Below are 23,412 nucleotides of genomic sequence, written 5' to 3'. Positions count from 1 at the left end.
AGTCATCCCGTATGTGCATCATGTATGTCGTCGTCTGTATCGTCGGGAGAATAAATTCCTTCGATGGAAAAATGCTTTGTAAGCACACACACACACACACACGCGTACCAACAAATCAAAGCAAAGCCCGCTTTATCTAGCCTCCAATAGGACAGCCTCACGACATGAACATGGCCATAAGAAGGGGGAGAAAACGTGTGTTGCAAAATAAAAGAAAGCTTTTCACTGGCACAACAACAATATTCTTCTCGACGGAACGCGCGGAAGCACATCCATTTAAATATTCATATCCTCGTTAACGAGAGCCTGGCGCCGCCGCCAACGACGGTGTCGACGGAGACGATAGAAGAAGAGCACCGTTGCATACCCACCGTTGGTCGGTGGGAGGGAAGTGGATTATGAAGTTTTGTGATTGATTGCCTTCATGTTTTTTGGTGTGCCGTGTGGCATTTTTACAAGGAAATGGTTCAACCCCGGATGTGAGTGATGGGAAAACACGTGTTTTGAATGCAAAAAATAAGAGCAGTCGTGTGTGTGGGGGAGAGAGCCATGAAATTAGTTACTAGTTTGAGGATGGAGAGCTTTTGGATGCAGCGAAAGCACGTGCTTCTATCGTATCTATTGGGCAGAGGAATTGGCGACCTTTTGACCCTAATAAATACGCAGTACGCAAGTACAATATGGTGGCTTTAAATATTATCCTAAAACATCTATTTTCCACCACAAACGACCATAAAAGCCATTCCCTTCCATTCAACTTGAGAGTGCAAAAATGAAGAGTCCCTGTCTGCTTGTTCATATAAATCGTAAACTTGGAAAAAGCTTAACGTCGCCAACGATCCCGCTGCACCGATGTAAGGAATTGCACCGATGCAATCATGGTGTTGTCATCAAGTGAACACTCTTTAGCGTAGCCGCTGCACCCCCTTTCACCAGAAAGCACCGGATAAAGCGCAGAAAGCTTCCCATCACAGCAACTTGCCAACCTCTTGATGTGTATTTTATCGTCAGTTTTTCCTGTGTTTTGCAACCATGTTCAACAACCTCTTGCCATACCCCGCCACTACACCAGCAGCAGCAGCAGCTTTCATCGTTTCATCGTGAGTGGGTTTCGGGAAAGGTTAATCCATCACCATCGAACACAGGAACTTATGGGTGGAAACGACACACTCTGCCTTCCTCCCGCGAGAACACGAAACACAGGTGACGATGGTTAAGCTCGCTAAGAGACTAAGGGTGGGGTTTAAGACATTGCCTGACATCCGCGTGCATGGTGGGAACGTCGAACGCTCACAACAGCTGGGAGTGGTCCTTCGATTGGAAAGTTTTCGACGGAACTGCACACTCCCTCCCACTTCCTCTGGTCGAGGGTTCAAGAGGGCAAAAGGCTTTTCTCTACAGCGTTGTTTAGTGCTTTGTGCGCCGGTTCGGTTAAAGTGCAGCCACCATTCAATGCCCATTTTGCTGCAAACGTTCACCGCTGACCCGGGAAAGCATCCGTGCAAGAAGTCGTCGCCAATGCCAATCTCCGCCGGCAAATGGGGAGGAGGGATAAACTTCCAGGCAGGGAAGGAAACGTTTCATACAGATCTAATATTTACGATCATTTCGCAGTCGTCTTTTCCGTGCTAGTGCAATTTCCAGTGAAACCGTTGCGCCCAACCCAATGCGCGTTTGATGTTTAGTTTTCATTTTGCTCCCATCATCATCATCATCCTTTGCGCTTAATCCAGGAAATTATCTTCCGCCCTAATCTTGGCCTGTCGGACGGAAAGGATGAGCAAGCGATGCGGATGGGTTGTGTCCTCGATTTCAATTTATCTACCTCGTTTTCCGGGTACGGTGGACACGCCCGCCCTACCCTGCGATTGGAATTCGATATGCTGCATCCAGCAACGGCTTCTTGAAAGACGGCATACGACGGGACTCCGAGAGCAGCAAGGATGTTTAGATTGGACTTCCAACTCCGCAACTCCGTCACAAGGGAACGACGGAACGTAATTGACCAACATCGGATCGGGTGGAAAACCGTCAAGCGTACAAATCCAATGACTCATCCTTACTACACACAAACTCCCCGGCGACGGATGTGAATGGAACGTGCGGGAGATTCGAGTTTGCACACTGGTGCCATTTCATCCCCCCCTGATGCACCCCTCCGCTCCGTAAAATGCCTCTCGAGCGCAAATGGCGAAGCAAAACACAAACACAACAGATTGTGCAGCACATGCAGCTTGACAACGGAAAGAATTATGCGCTCAAACCATGCGAAAAAGGGCCGACAACAAACCAACCGACCGACCGGCCGACCCCGGTTGTGTGCTAAACATCGATCGGAATTTTGCGTCCCCTCCATCTTACACACTTGCGCTGACCCTAGTACAGCAAGGAAAAGCGATTACAAAGCAGTTGTTGAAGAAATCGCTGCACAGTAAGAGGGAAGATTCAATTCTTCCCCCATGGTTTGCGATCGATACTACGTAGTAAGGAAACCGGCACATCTATTGACAGGTTGCGCTCTGCTCGAAGCGATGGCGAAAGCGAAATCTAAACCCGGCGAGAAGGGGGAAACATTTCAGAAAGAACAAAACAACAAACAGCAGTAAGAAATGAATTCACAATCATAACACCATTACCAGCTAACGAAGCGTTTGGAATTTTTGGAAACAAATTGTGCCAACTGGGTCATAAACTGTAACACGGGTTGTGTTGTGTGTACTGTTGTGCACATCAGGGGACGCAAAACCGCACTGATTGCCACAGGGTGGCAGGATGTTGTTTTGAATTAAAGTACACAAATATCAACAATCAACATGCGGCTCGTACCGTACACCTCCACAGTGGAAGAAGAAGAAGAAAATCAGAGTTCTCATCAACAGCACCATTGATTCGATTCCCCAAACGGGATGCCACACTGTATAAGAACGGTGCCAAACCGCATAGATCTATTGCTTTGCTGTGTGTGTTTCTAAATTTCGTTTCCATTCGCCAAAACCACAAAACCTCGTCGTCCTCGACACAGATGTTGCTACTGCTGCTGCATCTCAAACGTGACACGCCAGTAACGATGATTTTGAGCTGTGCAAACTCATCCTATGCTCTAGATACCTTGGACAAACGGGAGCCACAATAAATCATTGACCGAACGAACCGGACGGTGGTGGTGGAGGGCCATAATACTAGAAGAATGTGGCCACACTGAATGATCCGAACGAATCACAGTGCGTCAACGACGGGAGGGTACGATGATTCTGCTAACTAATAACGGATGCTGCTCTGTGCTGTTTGGCATTATTCGGTAGTGTGGTCAGACCCAGAAGAATGCATATTCATCCTCAACGGTTCTTCATGCTTACTGTTTTCTGTTTGCATAAGATATTCCGCAAGCATTGCGACTTCGTCTTTAGTGCATCGAAGCGTAGACAAAGACTAGGGGACAGATTTAATCCGCTACCGTACTACGCTACTCAGCGATTTTTCATCCAGAATGTCTTCGCCCGAGAGGATACGAGCATGGCGGATGTAGAGCATGTCTTTTGCTGCTGACAACTTTCAAACTCTTGACGAACAGCATCATTCCCTTCAAGGAAGTATCCATTCCATTCACCAATTGAGCAACCTGCTTGCCGCCCCTTTGTTTATGAAGCTCTGTTTCTCCTTTTCCTTTTGCACAAAACGTCGTCGAGAAAGATGCGCGTGTAAACATTCGCGGTTGTATACAGCCTCACACACGCTTCTCCCGATGATGAATCCGGATTCTTACCTACAAAGAAAACAGAACACAGAAGAAACGGGTTAAAATTAGTTACATCCATTATAAACAACGCACCATACATCTTCATTATGTGGTTTTGGGTTGTGAATTCTTCCAAGCTGTGTGTTTGGCCAGCGGGGGAACACGGTATGAACGGTACACGGAGGGGTAGAGGTTTAATTCACAGCGCGAAGCGAATACCCCAGAGCGTACGATTCGAATGTGAAATGTGCTTATGCGAAGGGTCTTAATGCTCGATCCTCGATCTTGCTGCTGCTGCTGCTGCTTCCCCACAACACTGCACAAGCAATGTCCCTCCTCGAAATGGAAGTATCGGTCGTGGTTCACTGCTTGTGCCTGATTATGATGCTGCTGTGGCTACTCGCGGGCAAAGGAGGTCATCGTACACACATGCACGCATATTCTGAGCTTTGACGGAATGGCGAGCAAATGCGAGGCTAACTGACCCCTCTCGCTCCAACAATCTTCCCCTCCAAAGCCATTGCAAATCGCCCGGCACGATCGCGATGCGTGGTACTGCAACTAATGCACTCCTCCTCCTCCTCCTCCGTAGTGAATGTTATGCACAGTACCACGCAGCGAGACTTTGAGAAATTGAATAAACATATCTCGTGGGACGACACTTCTTCGAGCACGAGTGGTGGGGTCCGACGCAGCAAACGAATGAAGCATAACGAGAATCATATGCTTACATACATGAATGTCCGCTCCGCTTGTGCACGGCTGGCTAACGAGATGAAGAAGGTTTTATAAATTGCCTCAGTGCAGCACCGTGGAATGAAGTGTTGAAACATGACGGAGTATTGCACGGCATTAGCATACGACGGCACACCACCACGCTCTCTCTAACGCAATCGTCGATGAAATGTCTAAAGTCCGAACCATCCCGTGCAGTCTTCAAGAACCCTTTTACACGCTGCCAACGATGAGCGTGCCAGTAAACACGATCTTCAACCGACATTCAGCAGCATTCTTTCGCGCTGGACAATTGTCTCACCCATTGGCCGGAGCACAGGCCGAGGTTGTGAAGGCATTGTATCATCAATGGGTGGTCATCATGGTGACGAAACTGTTAGATGCTACTGCGCTGCCCGTGTGCCCGGTAGTACACTCCCGGATTCGCACCCCAACTGACCCACACTCAGTGCTCTCTGGGCCCCTTTACAAAGTCGTTGAACTGTTAATGGTTACACTTTATTGCTCAAGAGCAAACTCTCGGTCGCGGTCGTGGTGTCCTCATCATTGCGAAAAGGCGATTTATGGTTTCTCTGGTCGCTTGTTTTGGGTGGACAATTTACGACATTCGCGGCAAAGGGCTTCCGTCCAGCTACTTCCTCTCTCCTGGGCTGGGCTGGAGGAAAAAGGAAGCGATTCAGCGAATTGGACGAATGGTTCGGCTCGTTAACGTACTTTATTGTGCCCTGGATGTCCCATGACGCAATCGATGCCACTTCTGGTAGTGAACATGTCCGTTTGTCGCGTTTGGCTTCGATCGGGGGTCAGTTTATTAGCCAACAATGGTCAACATTCATTCTCAACATTCCCGACGTGTTTTTAAAATGTTGTCCGCAGTGTGTCTCTCTAATAATCCTACAAAAGCCCTATCAAACCGCCATCTAGCGTCTAATAAAAGTAAAAACAAAGAACCAAACAATCTCATCCAGAAGAGCTCAGGTTTTATTGCACCCGGAATTACGATGATTGTGTGTCTACCATAATTCCTTCTTAACAACGACCACATTCCGCAGAAACTTGGAATGTCGGATGTCGGAATTGCAATTCCCGCTTAGCAAATGAAACCATCGCAGGCGCGATTGTCTATAAATCAAATGTCCCCTCCTGAGGTCGAACCGTGTCTAAGACAGGGCGAAGACATGATTACACTTTCAGTGGAATTAATGAGGTGTCTATTTTGCATCACTTCCACCAGCTGGCCGTATTTGTATCGCGTTTTTCCTTCTCAACTTCCTTCTGCAAACGCGGTGCGCATATTATTATAATGCACTTTGGTGTTTGCCGATTGCTGATTGCACCGAGTGATTGCAACAGTAAAATGATGCCTAGCGTCCAGTGTGACTGCTGACTAACGTCCCTGAAGAGTGAGGCGCACACGCAGTGAACAGAACGGTAGCGTTATCTTTTCCCGCCCTACGCATCGCTGACTTTGCACAAGGATATCGGTCATAGAACGTTGCCCTCTCGCATGGTTCTACATGCCCGCAACACGGCCACACGGCTTGTGTTTTGAGAGCGTATGTCTAACAACACCGAAACCATCCTTGACCACTTCCTGTTGATCGGCTATCGAGAGATCATGATTTGTGTTCGCCAGTGGCTTATGCAGAGTGTATAGGACGCATCTGGCAATCTTCGCCGTCAGTGCTTAGTACGACGATGTCCATATTCAGCGACGCCACAACCCAACGACCTTGACAGGTGCGCTTTAGCGCCTTTAAGCAAAAGGCCTGCATGTAGCGCAAACATGCCACAAACAATAGCTTTACCACCACCAGCCGACCGTGCAACTTGGTGGCCACAAGACAGAAGACGAACATTACGCTAATAGGCTCACCACTTAGACACCATTTGAACGTGTGCCGTTAGTGAGGAGAGAGACAGTTTGTGCTAATGTTTTGCAAAGTACCTTCTTCTTCGCCACTTAAAGCCCATACAACCCAGTAATTCCAGAACTCATTTGGTTGGATTACATCCCGCACAATGGGTGCATTAGTTTGTCTAATGTTCATCCACCGGCGTTGTGGGAAGACAAAGATGCGCCACCTTTGAATGGGTTCGGAAAAAGGTAGGCCCAAGTAACAACCTGTGTCGATCTGACTCACCGTCTACCGAGGTGGGTAGATGATACAAGTAACCTTGTAGCGGACGAAATGAATTGTTGATGAGTAGTCACCATGCATCGCGTTTTGAGGAAGTAGTAGGCAGCACACACACAGAAAATCGGAAACTCGGTCAATCAGAAACTGGGTCTCGGTGTCGTATGTCCTCTCACTCTCTCTTTGTGTTCCTGGTTCCGTGTACACAGTGTATCGACAAAAAAATGGAACAGCAAATTTGCGTAACCTAAAATCCAATGGTCCTATGGTCCCCATACACCATGGCGGTGTACCTACGATACCTTGCCGATGCATATGTGATGTGCTGCTCCTTAGTTAGCACGGAACTCGGGCCAAGGATACGAGCATTTGTACACTCATTTTGAGGGCTTCATTGAGGGCGAGAGCCGGTTATGGTTCTATCAATTATTAAAGGCAGAACGGCGATGTGTTGAGAAAGTGTTTAGCGTATTTTTCTGGTTAATTTTGAAGAATTCACCTGCCACCTGATGAAGATTTATTTGTATTTTTGTTTAAAAACTTACTTACTCTATCAGTAGCAAATGATCCGTTACGCCAGCATAATCGACTGCAGATTGAGGTCAATTTGCCTCCCGAGTCTTATCATCCCACCAACCGAACTCCCCGTACCCCCGCCCCGTATGACCCAAAACTCATAATCTCGTAATCATCTGTAATTGGCCGATCGTTATCGTTTGCCTTTGCCCACCAGCATATTACCGAACATAGGCGATAGACAATCATTGGTGGAAATGGTGTACACTTTTGCATGCCAAAAACGTGAGCATTTGCGGTGGAGATCTGGTGCCGCCATCTGGTGTGCGCGACGGTAGCACCACATATGAAGAACTCACGATACCCAGTCGCCTCTTACGTGCGTGCTACTGGTTAGACTTTTTAGTTAGAAAAAAATCAAACACACATACACACAACGGAGATTTTTTTTAGGACGGAAGAAAGAGCACGCACGAATCTGCATGTAACGAAGCGAGACGAAGTAAGCGTGATGATAAAGTGGAAAATTAAACGAAATTAACGAGCGAATGATGAGTGCCAAGCGGCGGCGCGTCTGCCAAACGTGCACACACACTCACTTACATGCGTGAGTGCGTGCGTGCACGAAATCTTCTTCCTCTTCTTGCTAGTAGCATATTAATTCGCTCCTAATCAACCCGGTGGTGACTCGGTGGCCTGTCAGAGGTAATTTATTTTCAGCGGCTGCTGCTGCTGGCACTAGAGAAGAAGCGTGTTCGCGTGTGGTCGTCGGTCCGTGCGTGAAATTAGAGGTTTGGGATGCCGAGTGTGGTGGTGATGGGATGGGTGCTACATTTCTCCCTCGCTAGAACGATATGCTAATGTCTGCTCACGATGCCGTCGATGGACCTTGATAGGGCAGATGATCCATGTACCAGTGAGACCGCACACCATAGCGGAAGATTGCCTGTGGGTATGTGTCTGTTGCCTTGACACGGGCGCTCGTTGATCCACACCAGCTGACTTGGGCGGATAGTGAAGTTGTTCTTTCCGTTGATTCGGTTCCCTCTGACGTCAGCGTGGCGAAAATATCGTAGATAGATGGGACCAACACGGGGGCCGAAAGTGTCTCCTCGTTACAATTACACGCCCGGATAAAATAAACGAAGGTTAGGGCGAGAAGCTTACACCAAAATCCAACCGAACCGGCAATGTCACAAACACAGGCTCGCGGTCTAGCCTACTCGGTGTGTCTCCATCGTCTTCAACGCAGTAGCCAGCGCAATCCACACATGTTTTTGACACTTCTTCGATCTCTGTGATATGAAGCCGTTAGAGGGCACCACTCACGCACACTGGTGGAAATGATGTAAAAAAATAGTAAATGGCAAAACAAGGCATCATGTACACATATTTCCTGCAGCCCTCTGCTTCTCTTAATTAAGGAACAATCTTAACCAGCCCCCTAGGTGGAGCATAGGGGACATTTATGCTCTTAAGTTACACCACCCAACGCGCAGCATCTTGCATGATTCATTCGGGAAGTGGTATAGCAACAACTATTGCTTGTAAAATGCCGGAAAACATGCTCGTAGTTGAAAGAGACGCATTTTTCATGAAAACATATAACATCGCTCTCCCTCTTAGGGAGCTTCCCACATCTCCCTCTCCTTATGGGGTCAACCAGCCGTCTGCTATATGCCAAAAATAATATGAAAAATTAGAAACCATCGAGAAGATAGAGAGGGGGATTTATTTTCAACTTTTTTGGGGGGAGGGGGGATGAGGGCTGCCGCTTGTAGTTGTAGTTTTGTGAAACTTTAAGCGCTTTATGTTATTCTAGTTTCCGTCCTATTTGACAACCAATGGGCGCTTTGCGGGGAGGGTAGAGACAGGGTTCGTAGCACAACAAGCACGATGAAGGATGGGTTTATGTGTGTGTGTGTATGTTTGCTGCCCCGGTGTGGCAGAGTTTTTTGTTGTTAAATAATCCCTAACGAACACAACACGGTGTGCTCCGGTTGGTTGGTTGTGTGTTTTGCTGCTAATGTTTGTCAAATATATCTATGTTTGACCATATTTCATTCGAACCTACTTCCATCGAATGAGAACTGAGTCACAAGCTAAAAACTTCTACCCCATCACCCCCATCGCATCACAAACCCCAGAGACGTGCCGCCAAAGAGTGTGTGCCCTTCCGAGAAATGTGTTCCCCGTCATTAGAAACCTAGACGAATTTCTATCAGTTTACAATAGCGAAAAAAACCAGCATGCCAAAAAACACACATGGTTCCACCGTCGGAGAGGTTTTGGGGCCGATAAACGGAACCCTCACACATCGCCACATATACATACATGCACATCTGTTTGCCAAATTATTGTGCGGTTTTCCTTCAGACGGTCCGAGTTCTCTAGCTCTTCCCCCTCCCCTCACTCTCGGCAATAATTTTAAATTACACTTGCAACTCCTAAAATCATAAAACACACAACGTCTTGCTCAGAGATGGGCCCGAGTAATAATACAGGGTTTCCCACGATTTATTGGTCAGTTCCCATGATTTTTTGGTGCGTTCTCACGATTTTTTGGTCGTATCCCATAGATTTTTGGTTCGTTCCCATAATTTATTGGTATTTTCCGATTGGACATCAATACAATTGCACCAAAAAATTCTGGGAAACGACCAAAAAATCGTGGGAACGCACCAAACAAACATGGGAACCCACCAAAAATTGATGGGAACCAACCAATAAATCGTGAGAAACCCTGTAATCTATCCAGCAGAAGTTTCTCACGCCGCTCATGGGATAACGGCCATTTCGTTTCGGGTGTGGTAGTAATGAGCAATGGTAGTCATTATTCATTCTTTGTTGTTGCAAATTTAACATTAGGAGAAATTATCATCTTCATAATGAAAGTTGTTGTAAGAACAACGTGTACTGAAATGAGGACGTTTGCCTTTGGAATAAACATCACATTTCCATTTTGTATTACAAAGTTTATTGCACAAAATGGCAACATCTAAAGCGATTGAATAATTCATAAAACAATTGATTTAACTGTCCGCGAGAAATTTGCTAAATGAGAACAACACATAAAGCATAAACACACCTATAAACAGGGGGAAGAAGGCAACGCTGAAAATGCACACTTTTGTTTGGATGTTTGCCAATATGCCAAACTCGGATATATGGAGCAGCAGCCGCGCAAACCGAGTACGGTCGAAAGGCAGAGCGTCACGATTTTATGTTTCACCGAACAATGAGGGCGAACTACCCCGGGAGTGTGTGTGTGTGTGCATTTTAAGCATTCCTTTTATTTTCGCAAACCCATTCGGACGTGGTAGAAGCTTGTTGTGCGTTTTTTTTTCTCTCTGCTAGTGTATGGGCCAGTCCCAAGTCCCAAGAACAAAACAGCATCACTTGGAGAGCACGAAATTTTTGGCCCTTTTTACCACTTTCGATTTTGTGATCGTTTTTTATTTTTTGCCCTGAATGCTCCTCCTAAAACACAAACAAAAAATAACCCACTGAGTCCTTTAAACCACGTAAACCTCACCTCCCTCCGCAATTGCACCGTCGTCGTCGTCGTGGGGCAATTGGGCCACATTACTTCGTACATTTTTAGTGGAACGGTTTTTGTTTGGTCCATTTCAATGCCGTATGGAGTGTACAGAGTACAGCATAAGAAAAAAACGGGATGGAATGAAAAAAAAACACGGTTACCGAGAGAAGCTGGCGGCGCGAGATGCCGAATATCCAATTTAAAACCCATCCAATTAGCGCCACCGCGCATCGCGGAATGGTTGGAATTTTTATAACTGCCAATTACTACTATCCATCCATCCATTGGACGACCGGCCGACTACTGCTGCCGGTGTTTGCCGCGCGCTAGCACCCATCAAAATCATAACCTTCGTTCCCAACGTGCTCTTCTTCCCTCGTCTGCCCGTCCTCCTCCCACGGGAACACAGAGAGTACGGCGTTACTTGCAAAGAGGGCATCATTTTGAAGTACGTGGAATGTACTACCATACTACTACTACAAGGAAAGACAGAAAAACGTGCGAATTGGCAAACGATCGCAGAGAGGCTCCAATTTCATACCGATCCAATATCTTCAAAGGGAAACATTAGACCTACCATCTCCACAAACCACACGCGGTCGTCGTTGTTGCAATTCAATTAGACATTCCAAAAGACAACATTGTTGCTGGAGCCTCTTCCACTCCAAGTCGATAGCAAACGAAATTGGTTCATACGAAATGAATGCAAATTTGTATGGTAGTATGGTGATTCGGTCCGAGGCGTTGTCCTCTCTATACTCGATTCTTTCATCCCTAGAGGTGCATGACATAATACACCCGGGAGGGTTCTTCCAAGCTCTCTCTCTCTCTCTCTATCTCTTCCAAACAACACAACAAACGACACAACGAAGAAGCAGCTTGGACGAATGTCTTCCTCTCGAGTGCATTCCATCTCGTTAAACAAATTGTGTTCCTCTCCCAAACAAACGGATGGAGGAGGATGATTATCACGGCCGAAGGCCACACGATGACTGCATCTTTGCAAAAACAAGAGAAAACAACCGGGGCAACAAACGCATTTTAACCGCATCATTCACAATCGACTAACACACACAGAGAGACATACATACCGATGGCCCTGTCCAAGCCGACATGGCCGACCGGAGAGCTGAACAAATAATTGACTTAACAAGGCTGTACACACGCGTACATTCCATCCATCTCCGGGACGGAGAAGAGATGAAACATCCTTGCCCTGTCCCTGTTGTCCTTCGCCCGTTCTTCCACGCCTACGCACGATGCAAACACAATTGCACGACGCTGCGCCACGGATGAGACGTCCGACACGGGGACACGCCATGATAAACGCCCCCCTAAGCCCCCAGCAGCAGCCCCCTCGCGCGGTTGCGCAATTTGTGAATGGAAAGTGCGCGATTTAAACGTTTGTGTGCGAGGAACAGCCTGTCATTAGGTGCCCCAAAACCGCATTCGGTCTAATAGCACAAATTGAGCGCTTTTTTCGACATTGATGGACCGCCGTTTTTGGCAAATAATATCCACCCAAAAGACTTAATAATTGTAATCGAAAGCTGAAGGTAACGCGCCGTAATCGTCGTTTTCACTTTGGGAGGTTTTGTTCGATCGTTTTCTTGTGCAATTGATTTGTGTTTTGCTTTTTTGACAGCTGTCAGAAATGTCAGTTTTCACTACTAGCGTAAGTAAACATTGCTGTGCTTCTTTTGACAAACAGCTCAGTTTGTTGTGACTAGCGAAAACGAAAGTGGACGAAAACGAAAACGAAACATAAACAGCAAAGCAATCCATGAGTTTTTGGTTCCCATGGCCCGATCATCGTACGTACGAGCGTGCGAGTTTTGACAGCTTTGCAGACAGAAAACAAGCTCCGATGGAAGGTGTCTGTGTACGCGTTTTGTGTCTGCTACTGTTGTGAGGTGATTATTTGTTGGAAAACAGTTCAAACATTGCAAGGCAATGCAAGGAGCTGCACCCTACTCACAAAGTGAAATTGAGTGAGTAGTGCCGGCTCCTGGAATGACAACTTTGACATTGGTTTCTGACCACTGGCAGGGCACGTTCTGACCTCTGCGCAGCGAAGAACTTTGACCAAATAAATTCCGAGCTCCTGTTTCCCGCAACCGAGAGAGCGCATACTACCGTACAGCAGGAAAACATCCATTAGGAAACTTTTTCTGCCGCTTTATTAAAACACCCGCCCAACCGACAAAGTTAATCTCTTTCCCCTGGTCAGGCCGTCCGTACACGGCACGGCAGCAGGGAGTAGGGAGAGTTAGCAATAATTGGATTTCATTTAAATGAAATAAAGACCAAGTTTCTGCGCCCGTCGAGGACGAGAACGTGAGGGCGTAGATTTCTCCGATTTCTGTAAGCCCTTAATCGTGTACTCAGGAGAGTCGCTCTCCGGTATGTATACGTTGTGTTTGGGAGGTTTTTAATAAAGCCATTCCAGACATGTAGTAGCCATTCCATCCCCCACGTACTGTACGGTATCGAATGTCACCCAATTTCTCCACACCTCCACGGAGACCTACTACCACAAGCACCCACGAACGCGGGAAGCCTATTCTAACCTTCAATAATAATGAAAACATTAAATCCCTCCCTTGCGGCGGAGGGTCGTTCACGCAATATGCGTGACTTCTTCCGTGCACACAAAATAATTACACACCAACTTCCTAATCCCGTCACCTGAGGGACCCAAGTTTTCCACACAAAAGTAGGAAACATTGTTATATTGTCCATTGCATTAAATCTTGCTTACACACTCCTGGGAGGACTCGTAGGTCCTTCTGGCTGCTTTTCTCAGTCTAGGAGAGCGGAAGTCCTCACAAAGGAATTGGGATTATCGCCGAGAAAGAAAGCCGCGCGTTACCCATCAACGCGTTTCTTACTTTATTGCATTGCTTTTAGGATCGTTTACAAACAAAACCAAAAAAACCTTCACCCTGTGAAACTTTCTTTTGTGCGCTCACAAAACTTTTTGCATGTATATATGGTTCTCTTCTACCAGTCATGTGCCAGTCTCAGTTAGCTTTAAGACTTTGCAGGAAGCTTTTCTCCCGCCCCCCCGACGTCTTCCTCCCGTCGAGACGTGGTCGAACGGCCCCTCCCGCCAAGATCCTGTCAAACTTCGTTGCTGGTGACGTGAAAACCTTGGGATGCTGCCTCGTTGGGTTCGCACAGCAGGTAAGGGTAGGCGCGCATGTCCGGAACAATTTCCACCCGGAGCTTAAATCACGTACTTCTCTCTCTTTAGGGAGGTCGGTCAGCCTCGCCCGGCGTAACAAAACGGAAGGCGAACAATAAAGAATTGGACAACTTTTCGAATTAACCCATTTCGGGTCACCTTTTCTGCTGCGCACGAACGACAACTCGGTCTCGTGTCCTTTTGTCCCTTCTCTTCCTCTTCGCTCCCGCCGATTGAAAGGACGAATGGGAGAGGGAGGGTTGAATAAAATTCCACCTGAACGTGAGGGAATGTTAATTGATATTTTCTTCCACCCTAACGGGCCCACCCAATGGTGAGATCCGATGCAAAAAGGTAAAACTTAAGCTTTGCAAACGATGGGCGGATTCGCTCGCGCTCTTCCTTCACCTTTCACTGAGCAAATAAAGAACCGAAAACGGAAGCTTCTCCTAGCGACTGTCCCAAGAGTGTACGGTTGATAATTTACACTGGCGTAGCCAACAAGAATTATGCAAAGTGTGGTATAACCCTCCGCCCGCCTAGCTGTTCCTTCCCTCCCAGAGAGAACAACGAGAGAAACAAAACGACAGCATGATTGCAATTCTTAAAATAAGAAATGATTTCATCTGCATGTCTTGCGGTCTTATCAACCTACTTTCTTTCTGTTGACCGTTCCTCCGTTGTTGTTGTTGCCAATCGTTGCACCATCGTAGAGCGTGAGAGGGGTCACTTACATACGGTGCGCCGGCCGGGGCGCATTCGTTTGATTGTGTCTTCTATCTAGGTTTGCGATCGGTTCGCGCTCTAAATGAATGATCCTGAACCGTTGTACTGGGGACACTATTGGATGCCACACACAGCAACATGTCCCAAAATGTGATCGCGAAACGGTTCTAGGGATTGGTGATGACCTCCATAATCCATCGTTTGTAGCAATTTCTTGACGAATGACTAATCGGTGTCAGTTTACTTGCCCTTGCGTGTAAGTAGCCAACAGCAAAAGTGCAACAACGCGCCGACACTTCCATTTGATGAGTAATCGATGTTCTCTTTACCTTTTGCACATTTGTGCAAGCACAACCTTCTGACCATGACTAACAGGGGAGCTTAACAAACTAACGATGCACAATTTTTAGCTCAGCCGGCTACTGACACACTGTCAGACGCATTTGAAGAGCAAAGCAAATCAGACACCGTCAATTGATGTGTAGTGTTCATCGAAAACCGAGACTAAAATAGTTATAAAAATAGCAGCTTATCGCCGATCGCCGTTCAAAGTCCACCGTGCGCAGCACAAATGGATTCTCCTTTTTTTCGCTTTTGCGCTTTGCCCATGTGATTATCATCATCCTTAATCATGCATTCGAAGAGCTGCTCTTCGCGCACACGCGCGCGCCCAGACACACAAAGCATCATATTGATTGCACAGCATTTCACATTCCAATCCAGGACCAGGACCGCCGGTGGGTCCGGTGATAACACGCCGCCACCGCTACGAGCTGCTGCACTGTTCTCGGCCGGGATTGAGGGCGCGCGATTAAAACCATTTCGAAACACATGCTAATCACTGCCCGAATCACACTCCAAGCACGTGACGTATCGCGCACTCCCTCTTTAACTGTGGTCCCTTTCTGAAGGTCTGAGAGATCAGCGAGACAGCAAAAGAAGAGCAGCTCGGTTTCATTCCACCGCAGCGGCTCAGACCGAAGAATGCGCCGAAGGGCGCGCGAACGTAGCAGGCTCTGAAACTACGTCGAGAGTGTGGAAGGAAGGGATCTCGCGCAATGAATTATTAATCGCAAACAGTTTGCGCGAAAGAGAAGGCGCGCAAGTGAGAGTATATATGAAGGAATCGATCCGGAATTCCTACTATGCACCCGATACACAGTGTTGGAACGATGTTTGCAGCAAAAATGAGAAACAGCACACAGGCACAGACACAGCACGCGAAGGAATTTCAAGAATGCAGCCACTTCACAATTAAATGCGTACAACGTTAGAAGCGGAGCAGAACAGCAAAACAAAAACAGAAGAAAAAAAAACCCGAGCCGTTCGACCGTAATTCATCTTTCCGATCGAAGAACAGCATCACTCGAGCTGGATTAGCTTCTGGATATATTTATTGCCTGACCGCCCTTGCCTACCATCGACGCATCCAGGGCCAGGGCGGGCGAGCAAACCGCCTCCAAGAATCAATAATTCACAGCGTCGTCTGCGTTTGGTACACGGCGTATGGCGGTTCAGGCGTGTGTTTTAGAAAGAGCGACACACACACACAGAGTAAGAATGCATCTACTGGCATCGATCCGGCCGGTGTGGCATGTTGTGTGTAAGCTGCATGAACTCCTCCATCAATACGCTTCAAAAAACACCGTCAGCCCAACAAAAAAGGAACGGAAAGAACTGAACAGAAGCTCACATATCACAACACCCAAAACCGACACCGGAGCGGGGCAAGTCATCCGTCCAAGCAGAACCGACACCCGAAGCCAGTCAGCCAGCCATTCAACCAGCAAACCAAACCAACCCGGTCCATCAGCCAGCCAGCCAGCCAGACAGACAGACAGACAAATCCAATTTCCTTCGCGCCATGTCAACCGAAAATACGCCATAGGCCGATGTTTTCGATCCCCAAATGGAAACCATCATCTCGCACAAAAGGGAGGGTTGGTGGTGGTAGTGGTGGTGGTGGAAAAAAGAACTTTAAACTGTGCCGGCGGAGGAAGAGCTGAGCGAAAATCAATTCCAATCCCTGCCGGGGGGGTTTTTTGTTGGAGCCCACACACCCCTGCTGCGGATCCGTTGCAAGTGATTGTCAAAATAAGCTATTTTTCTTTCACTTTGCCCGCAACCTGCTGCTGCTGTTGCTAGTCTGCTTGCATCACAAGTTTTCCATTTTTATGCTGCTGCTGCTACTGCTGCTTCACTGCAGTAGCATCGATTTTCCTCACTTGGCAGGCTTTTTCTTGAGTCTTGCACTTGAGATGGCCTTCGCAGGAAGCTCTTGCACAGGTGTGGACGGGCCCGCGCACTCCCCATATACCGAAAGCTTTTTGCTTTACTTTCGTGTGCTATCAAAAACACATATCCCCTGCGGGCGAGAACTGGCCGACAGAAGAGCATCTCCCCCCCCCCACCCCACCTCCTATTACTACAGTTGTGTCCATTTCCATAGGCACTTAACAGAACAGATATTAAAAACCCGAAAAGTTCTTGCTTTTGGGGAGAGAGCTTACCGAAAAGCGAGGAAAAACAACTTCTATCAACGAGGCATTAGCATCGCACGGGAGCAAAGAGCAAAGAGAAGAAGTTAATATTCTTCACTTCCAAGTCCAAGAGGCACACAATTTCCCCCTGAAAACCGTACAATAATATTAATATCCGTTTGCAGCATTTCGTTCCGTTCGGTAAGGTAGGAAGAGGGGGCTCTCTGTCTAATACATTTCCCCACGAAACCAAAGTCGAGCCAATTTCGGTCATGAGTCATCAGCGTCTCTGACTCATCGAAGAAACTTTGCCAGTGTTTGGGGGGAGGGGGGGGGAGTTGGAGAGAGATGGCCACACCACTCCAATACTGGACATTAAAAATCGATTCTGATGTTTTTGCCTTCCGAACGGTTCCGTACCCAAATGCAGGGATTGTTCATTGCCGAGCATCCATTTTAGGGCATCGCAACAGCACATCCAGTGCCGTTATGTTTTCTACGCACCTGTAAAAATGAATACCTATCAGACATTATGTCGAATGGGAAAAGATGACTAGAGGCTTTTCGAGACTGGAAAGAGCTGGGCGGAGAAGAGACTCAAAAACCCAAGCTCTATGTGAGCGATTCTGTTCGACCTCCACACTAGTATCTGTCCCACACACACACACACAGGTTGGGTGAGTGTGATTTTGGTGACCATCCAAAACAAAACATAACTCCCACGTCTCAAAATAATATGGCAGACGGCCGTCTCTCACCGTAAGGCCTACCAACCTATCACCAATGTCGCCTCCACACACACTTAGTTACTGGTGTTGGGGGGATGGCGAGACCGCTCCAAAGTGGTCGAATGACTCGACACGACACTAAATTGATCGCAGCGGCGGCGCGCAACCAATGAGGAGGGCTGGCTAGTCACACACACACCACGCCGGCAAAGTTGCTCCCATCCAAAATAAAGAAGAAAGGAAAGCATTCAGAGCATTCTGTTCCGTTTGTAGGCGTTTGGCTGATGAATTTACTGTTTCGATCACCCAAACAACTACCGACTAAAAGCGTGCTGGCGGCAGGAATTGCCGATTGTCGCATACGATAAAACCGCCGAAACAGTTATACGCGAAGCGGGAAAGAAGCTGTCGACGGTGAGGACCCTCTACACACACACACACACCAAAAGCTCCGAAAGTCCCAATCCGATTGACCACAGCGCGCGATAGAGGCATTCGTGCACTTTTCATCTTGACGGCAACGGCGACGACGACGACGACACCCCAAAGTAACGTCTTGGTGAGAACGGAAAATGTCAACGAACTTTAATCGCCATTGTGTTGTTGTTACCGGGGGTCCAAGTCCAAGCGTTGGGGGTCCAAAACGTTCAGATCCCACCACTGCAGACCATCAATCTAGCTAATGGCCACACGTTGTTCTTTCGTGCTGCTGGCCAGACAAATCAACACAGCCCAGTCTCGTCAGACCACCCGTCATCGTAATTAAAGGTTGCCATCACAGAAAGAGAGACAGAGAGAGGGTTAAGTTCACAGCAAAGTTACGCTTCAGCAACACAAGATTCGCTTCCAAGAAGTCCCTCGGAGCACACCTTGAAATTCTTCACTTTTTCTTACAATGCGTTTGTCGATAAAGCAGGTCACACCACTGGGTGACTTTTTTTTTGGTGGGGAAAACCCTCCAAAAACACCAACAATCAATAGGTCAGTCTCCCTCCCAAGTTCAGGTTAGTTGACCGAACCCTCCAAGGCTAAATTAGCCTTCCAAGGAATTAATTAGAACATTGAGTGTAGGGGCTGTTTGTACATTAGCCCTTTTACTCCACACTCTTTCTCTCTCAATCTAGCCGTTTCAAAATCAGCTTCGTCGCCTATTCCTCATAGAGTGAATTGACCGAAATTGAATAAATTTTAAAATTTCTTCTACCAACTCTTTACAGAGGTACGGAGGCCATTGCGGTACAGCTTCCACCAGGGAATGTGTTTCCATACAGCTGAGTAAAATCAATAGCAACTCCAACGACAAGCGTATGCAAACAAAACTTTGCCTTCTTTCAGCACACTTGTGCAACAACCCCGAGAGAAGGTTGCAGGGAAGTTGGGACCTTTGTTTGTTTTGTGTTTCCATAGTGGTGGTGGTGATGATGATGGCAAATAAATTCGCCACCAGTCCAGGGGGGTTCTGCAAAGGGATCTCCATTAGAAATTTCGCTACATCGAACCCGATTCCGGTTTCCGGTTGCAGGAGAACCGCTTGGGTGGGGAATATGCGCCACTCCTGTGCTAAAACGTCAAATAATGTTTCGCAAAAATGGTCCCTTCACCCGCTACAGGAAAGGATCTCTCTGTTGATACCGAAAACACTTTATTTGCCCCGGCGTGACCTAAACCAGCACACCGTCGCGCATCTGCGGCACATGAACTCTCGTAATCCATAGTGAACCTTTCTGAAAATAATTCATCATTTTCCGGTTGACATTTCGAGTTGCCGGCCCACACATCGGAGACAAAAAAAAACAACAAATATAATGGAGCGACAGACCAGATTCCTCCCCTATCAATCACACAATTCCAGCACGATAGCGGAACGGCGGTAGCCATGTCAACGAAGTACTAAATCCACTTTGGGGAAAGCGTTTGAAAATCTTTCGTCAGACGTCATTGAATTTCCAAACGCTCATAAAACCCTCTAATTCATCTGTTTCCATCGCAGATCTCCTAGAACACCCTACGCGTATCTCCACACAGGGGGGTAAGATTAATAGATTCCTGTGCTCGGAAATTGTCGGTTGTCTCTATTTTTACATCTACCCGGAGAGGTCTCGTTCACCGCGTGTCACAAAAAATGGGAAAAACAATTCATTTTGGAACATATATTGTATGTATAAAACGGGAAGAATGAACCGTTGATCCAGTGTTCCAAGATATTTAGATCCATTACATATCTCCAATTTATTGTTTAGTCTCGGAACACTGTCGTCAACTCGGCAGACATTTCGATAACTCCTCGTTGCATTCTTCCAATCCTTCTCTCCCTTTTATCGTGGTTCGCTTTATCATCTCACGCTCGCGGACAATAAAAACATAAAAAATACATTAAAGCCTCCGGCCGAAAGGGCTCAATAAACACGTTCCTACTACTATCTAGCTTCCCTTCCAGAGTATGATGAGTGCGTACTACGACGACGACGACGACGCAGACATAAAATCATTCGACAAATTGGATATTCTATTGATTTTTATCTTTCCTTTTTTCGTTGTGTACTTTTTTGTTTGCATCTGTACGCCGGCTTGAATTTTCAATGCTCGCTTTTCCTGCACAAACCCAAAAATTACCCTCCGAAAAAAGGCAGACACACGCCATCTCCGGCCATATCTGTCGAACTCGTGCTCTGTCTGAATTTCCTACCCAAATTTACCACCCTCCCCCCTTCGTTTTTGGTTGGTTTATTCGAGTTATTAGACATGCACCGCACCTCGTCCTTTCCACGCCCCGAACGGGACTGTGCAACCATGCCTACGTAAGCCTATAAATAAAAACTCCAAACTTCAAGTGGTTCTCTCCTCCGTCGTTCCATATGCTGCTCCTCATTGTCACGAATGTCACGCAATACGCAAAAAAGGGGCAAGATAAACATCCAATATCCTTTGCACGAGGATACACCAGGGGACGGGGTTGTCTGTGTGAGCCAGGGCACGACACAGATATCACACACACGCACCGCGACACAGGGGTCGCCGGAACCGGAGGAACCAACCCAACAGAACCCAGCCGGCTGTGTGATCTTCGATGAGCCGCCACTCGAGATACTCAAGAAGCGACGAAACGATGGCCCGCCCGTCTTGATGACGCCCGGTTTTTGTCACATAACCCTCTCGAGTTGTAACAGCACATACGCAGAAAATAAATGCCCATTAACTCTTTATACCGGGAGGGAAAAAAGGGGAAAATATATTCTCCTCTGTTTCTCACTAGATAACAGTGCACAGACGGCAAAAGTATTCGGCAAGTCGGCAGCAAAATCATGTTTCACCGGTTCGCTTTATGCGCCACTGAGTGCTATTTTCGGTGTAATTTTAATGATAATTTAATGGTTATGGTTATGAGAGACCGGCACACGCCGACGAACCCGTTTGCCACCCCTGCCTTTTGACCCAGGGGTTTATTATGACTACGCCTAGAGGGGGAGAGAGAGAGAGAGAGTTCATCAATATCAGACAATCAGAGACACGCACGCCCTTTCCCAGGGCCAGTAGACCATTTCAGAGAAACTTATCACCCTTCGCCACCCGTCATCGCGGCCAGACGGGTTACGGGGGCCGATGTTGCCGCCAGTTCCGGAACTGGCTGTCTAGGAACAATATTGAAATCTGGGCCCGACAGTAGCTGTAAAATTAAACCAACTTTAGGGGCCAACTAGCGAACCATTAGAGGTCGTCGGGTATGAACTTCCGCGATAGAGAAGCTGCTGTTACAGATGTTTTTAGAAGTCAGACTTTTTATCACGTATGGGGAAGTTTGTACGCTCACTATCTGCTGCAGCGAACTGGGAGGAATTATCATGACAGCCTTACATTTTCGAACCGACTCGACCGACATCATGATGAAAAATCGTGACTACCAAGCCTCAATGAAACAACGTCCCGCCGGAAGTGATCGCAGTTGCAGTAATTCTCAACCGCCGGCTCAGATTACGCGCGCTGAAGATGCCTTTAAGCGCGGGAGACGTGAGTCGTGAGCAAATATCTCGATATATTCCGCTCGCATCCCACTTCCCGTTACACAGCACAGTTACTAACCGCCCTCAAGGGTGTAGCAACCCTCCAGCAGCACAGCAGGGCGATGTACAACGCAGAAGCTTTACAGATACCCACAAACTGTACGTATCGGTGTCCTCAAATATTACACCCTGAACACAAGAAGGGGGAGAAAAACACATTCTTGAGCAAGAATTTCCTTGTTTTGCCCCCAGGGACGGTTTATCCGGTAAGTGTTCGTTTCCTTTTCGCCCCATTTCGTTCCCCTCTTTTCAACGAAAGAATCATCGCCAGAACTTAACCCCAAACTGTCTGCCGATGTTGCGCGATGTAGCTCCCTCTTCTTATTCTTCGAGTCAAACGTCGTTTCCATTATCACATCGATAAAGGTTACATCAAATCAAGTGTAATGATAACCGTGGGGAGACGCGGTACAAGTACAAGTCCTACCTAGGGGTGCGCTGTTGAAGTGATACTTTTCTTGATAACCATTTCGAGAAACGCTTTGCCCTTCGGAGCGACTGTAGCTCGGCACTGTTCGTAAAATGGAACGATGTGATAACTATCAAATATTTACTGTGAGCGGCTTCTTACGCCTACAGATAGTTGGAGACTCATCCACGTGAGGCCAGATTTATGGACTGACAATCAAATGTGAACCATTCCATTGATTAGGACGTATTTTACAGTTGGAGGTTGATATCTAGCTCTAGACATCGCTGGAAGAGTAAATTACAATCTCAGAAAATATACAACCAACAATGTGATACTCCTCGAGATCGCTATCTAATGCTAAATTATCTAGACTGCCCACATTCACCTGTTTATCACAGATGAAAGCCTCCACTAAGTCTCACAGGCGCCTTCCAGGCAGGCGGAGTACACATCAAGCAAGAGCAACAAAGCTTAATAAACAACACACCTTCAAACGTGAACGTAGTGCAAGCGGGGCTGCAAGCAAAACAAAACAAAAACCGTTTAGTGACCGTTAAAAACAAGCAAATGCAAGAAAACCTAGCCGCAGCACCACAGCAAACCAACGTGGAGAAGACGGCGAATGTGCCGTAAGCACGCAATCGCTTCTTCTTCATCATCTGTCTCGCTTGCTCCGGGGGGTTTTTGGGCCGCCGCCTCTGGCAGCGGAATAGTAAGAGAGGTGATGTGTTAACCTTGAACGAACCGCTATGGCCAATTTTACTGCCACCCACCACCGAAAAGATGCCACCTCACGCCACACACACACAGATTACACTCGGCGCCCCGTCCGTCATTCATCTTAGCGCAGTAAGAAGGCGATGTGAAAAAAGACGATGTCGCGTATACACGTCCATCGTCGTTATGGCGACGGAGCAGTCAAAAAAGAGATGGAGACACATACAACACAGCAAGGGCTCAGGTAACTACGCAAAGGTGCAGTGAGCTGTGACGTGTCAACAGTAAAGTGTTCCGAAGTGTGGCGCCTACATTCGAGAGATGTGGCCGATTTGGAGGTATGATGATGTCAACGTGCTGAGACGCGTGAGTGTGTGTGTGTGTTACAGCAGCACTTCCACGGCCATCAGTTTTTGTTTGATCTTTTGACGCTTTTTT

The 23,412-nt window shown here is 47.3% G+C and overlaps 1 protein-coding gene across 4 annotated transcripts in view; it reads right to left on the bottom strand.

Moving 5' to 3' along the window:
- Window positions 1–23,412, bottom strand: part of LOC120908689 (phosphatidylinositol 4-kinase beta) — a 95,840-nt gene that overhangs the window by 48,387 nt on the left and 24,041 nt on the right. The gene's annotated exons all lie outside the window — the stretch shown is intronic.

This window comes from Anopheles arabiensis, chromosome 2 (assembly GCF_016920715.1).
Source record: "Anopheles arabiensis isolate DONGOLA chromosome 2, AaraD3, whole genome shotgun sequence".
Lineage (NCBI taxonomy): Eukaryota > Metazoa > Arthropoda > Insecta > Diptera > Culicidae > Anopheles > Anopheles arabiensis.
This window is presented reverse-complemented; position numbering and strand designations above follow the sequence as displayed.